Consider the following 4,154-nt stretch of genomic DNA (forward strand, 5'->3'; position numbering starts at 1 on the left):
GAGAATCTTTAAGGCTATAAGTTACTCTGCCTAATCAAATGATTGTTGTTGTAATCAACCAATGATAAATACAGTAAAATCTGGTATTCTCTCCACTTCTCAGTGTGAAGATGTGTTCTGTTTATAGTAAGTCGTCTGCAAAAGTTTTCCTTTTCTCATATTTTCATCAAGGATATATGCCTGGGACAATCTCAAAATGATTGATGAGTACAAGCAGTTGATAGTAGCATTATTTTTTTTTTTTGGTAATAGCATCATTATTGATCTTTTCTATTCCTTTGGAATACTCTCCTCTTTGAAATATAAAGAAAACCATTCCCTGAATGCTTTGAGAATGAGTATCTCTCAAAAGGGTTTCTTCTGTGCATATTTTATTCAATCCAACTATTCTTCCCAATTTCACCTTCTTAATTACTATTTCCACTACTTCATACTTCACACAACATCCCAAATCTTGAAGAAGTGGCACTGAAATGTAGTGTAGAAGAGAAAATAGAATGGTAGAGATGCTGGCAGATCTGCTCTATTTTGTGTTCTTGATTGTGCTCCTTCCAGTTTTATTTATAAATGTTCTCACAATGATTTGCTTTTAGTTAGGTCTCAAGCCAGAGTTGGTTTCTCCCCTCCTCTGACTTGGGTTCTTTTGTGAGGCCATATTGTTCTTTGTTTTCTATAATTCACCTTTTCCGAGATTACTCCTAGTTAGATGAGGAGGAATATGAACAACTTTCGCTGAATGAGTCCACTACAGATCTATGTTCTATAAACTCAACTGGGTCCTCACTCCTACGTGTGACTCCTCTTATTCTTCCTTGATTAGCTCTCTCTCCTTGCTAACAGAGTCCACACTAAGCTTATGCCACCTACATCAACCCTTCATGCTCCTCTCAGAAAGAGAATGTGACTCATGTTTCACTGAAAATATTGAGGCTGTCTGTCGTGAGCTCTCTCTTTTTTCCATTTCTATCCTTGATAAACTCAGTTTTCTTCTCTTTTGCCTAAGTCAGAGGTGACAACTTTTCTCCTTGTGAACACTAACCCTTCTACTTTGACCTTGATTCCAGCTCCTCTCAAGAGTAAGATTAGTATTATAAAGAGACTTTTCCATCTTCCCACTTCTATGAGTCACCAGAGGGCTCTGTCATGTGTCCTGTTCTCTTCTTTCTCTATTATCTCCCTTTTGGTCTCTTTATTTAAGAGATCTTTGAAAAGACAAAAGCCATTGAAAACGTTTACAGAAGTATCAACATATATTTACAATTTCCTAGAATTTTCTGGGTAAGTGTTTTCAACTGTCTTCATGAGGTCAGCTGTGCTCTCTATATTGACACCAGATCTATCAGTCTTAGGCTCAACTGAACCTCTGAGCCTTATCACCAATTGCTTATAGATAGCTCCATCTGACTGTTCCACAAGCATCTCTAACTCAAAAAAAAAAATAATAAACTCATAATTGTTTCCCCAAAGTATTCCCCTCTTCCTCACTTCCCTTCAGTAACTCAGGTTTACTCTCTCACGCCATTCCTGACTCTCCCTTTCCTTTCATCTTCCATATTTAATCCATTGCCAAGTTTTCCGTCTGCCTCCATAATATATTTCACTTCTGACTCCATCTCTCCACTCACAGTCATGGCTTTCAATACCTCCCAACCAGAAAGAACCTCTTACTCTCTCTACTTCCAATTTCTCTTCTCTCCAATCCATTCACCACATGGCTGATTAATAGATCCCAATAAAATATATTTACTACCTTGCTCATGAAGCTCTAGTGGGTTTCCTCATGCCTCAAGGGTAATACAAACTCCTCTGTCTGTCTTTTAAAGCCCTTCACAGTAAAATTCTAACCTACATTTTAAGGATCACTTCCTACAATTCTATATCATGCACTTTATGTTCCAAACAAATTGCCCTACTTGCTATTCCCCAACATTCCATCTCTCTTTGATTCCATTCCTGGGCACACACTGTTCTCCCCTCCCCCAGAGCCTGGAATGTACTTCTTTCCTCATCTCTAACGTCCTTCAAAGCTCTGCCTGACTGCTGTCTAACCTGATCTCCCCCTCCCCTTACTAGCTGGTGTCCTTCCCCAGGAATTAGTTTGTATCTACATTGTATTTATTCTGAGTTTAATGTTCTTTGTACATATTGTTCTCCTCTCTGCCCCTCAATAGAATTTAAGTTCCTGTTCCAAGATCCAGCAAGAGGAGTCTGCCATAGGAGAGTACAAAATAAATACTTGTTGAATAAATGAATCAATGAATTAATCATTCTCCTCAATGTCTTTCAAATGAGCTTGTATTCAAAACTACTGTTTTAACCTTTGGATCACAAAATTTTCTCCTTGTTAAGAACAAATGTTTAAGGGTGGAGACACATCCTGGGTTCTTTGGGTTTCTTGTTTGGGGATTATTTTGAATTGGTTAAATTTCTTACCTGGGAATTCCCTGTACCAAGGAAATCATAGGTCTGGTCCCTATCCTGCTAGCTAAACTTTCTAAGAAATGGTGAAAACCAGAGTCTGTAACTACTTTTATTCTATTCATCATTTCCAGTAACTTCTAGAACAGTCCTCTCCCTGGTTACTACTTCCCTCTGTGTGTTGTTTCTTTCCACTTTAGAATGTAAGCCTCTTGAGAATAGGGCAGACATTGGCTCATTGTTGTATCCACAGTGCTTAGTCCAGTGTGTGGTATAAAGTAAGTGCTTAATACTTTCATTCATTCATCCATTTCTTATTTTTCAGAGTCAACAGCTTAATTAAATAGGTCAAGTTGAAGATGTAACTGTAATCCAAACATACATCCATGCCACAGGGAGGTGGGAGAGGGAAAGGGGGTAGACCTTCTGAGGGGCTTGGTATGGTTATCATCTATTAATGAGAATATTTGATTAACCATAATCCCCTCCCTCACTACATTTTTATGCCAGAGATGTATTAACAGAATTGTAATTGTCTGCCTTTAACCCTTAAAATCTCTTTTTATTGATCTTTTAGAATGGGTCTGACAATTATACCTAACCAGGTAAATTCTAGGTAGACTGAGCTCTTCTAGGAGAGACTGATGCATATGTCTATGTAATTTGGGATGACCTGAAAAAGAGGAATGTTTATTTTAGAGTATCAATCAAAGGCAAGTAAATGAACTTCCTATGGGTTATGTCTCACCTCTGGAACATTCATGTTTGTAGTCTATAGTGAGTGTGTGATTATCATCCTATCCAGGGGAAGGGACCTAAGGTGGACAGGTCTCCCCACTTTTTACTTTGCTGGCTCATTTACAAGTTCAATGAGGGGTATGCCATACTCACTTTCTAACCCAGTCTTTACCCTCCAAAATTCCATCCCAAGCCAAGCATACAACTGGGGTAGACAAACCTCTTTATTTGGGCAGGTGATTAACAATTGTTTTTTTTCCTCCCCTTCATTGAAGCAGCCTTTTAACTATTTGCAATATCAAACCCTAGGCAGTTAGTCTGTGCTTTGAAACTAAATAACTCATCAAAATTCCTGGCAAATTACTTTTTCTTTAAAAAAAAAAAGTACAATTGTAATATCCCATTGTGGGAGTTATTCTATTTACAGCAACAAAAGGACAACATGCTTTCACTGGAACACAGATAACCTTTGCATTGGGCAACTTTAGTTATCTTGAATACAATGCCATTCATTCTCTAAGAACACATCAATGGAATTAACTTTCTACATTTTATCCTTCTGAAAATGGAAGTATCTTTGTGGCATCTATTACATGGGATTCTATAGATTCTTAGATTTCTACTTTTGAGGGTCAAGAGAGTTGGTTTAAGAAGGAAAAAAAAAAAAAAAAGGAAGTGGGACAGTGTTCCCGAGCTGGTCTGAGAACATGAAGATCTCATGCTGTTTTATTTACAAATGAAGCCCTTAATATTGTAGCAAAAGTCTGCTTCACATAATCAACTCTCTTTAATAATCTCAAAAAGCAGTTAGGATAGAAGAAAGGAAAGAAGAAAGAAGGTTAAAAGGGAAGAACTGGAGAAGGTAAGGAGGAAGAAGGAATGAAGGGTCGGTAAAGACAGCCGGGGAAAAAAAAGAAAACAAGCAAGGCAGTGGAAATGCTAAGGTGGCAAGCAAGAGTTAGAGATGGGTGCGGGGGGGGGGGGGTCTGAGGGCGGGA

Source organism: Gracilinanus agilis, chromosome 1, assembly GCF_016433145.1.
Source record: "Gracilinanus agilis isolate LMUSP501 chromosome 1, AgileGrace, whole genome shotgun sequence".
NCBI lineage: Eukaryota > Metazoa > Chordata > Mammalia > Didelphimorphia > Didelphidae > Gracilinanus > Gracilinanus agilis.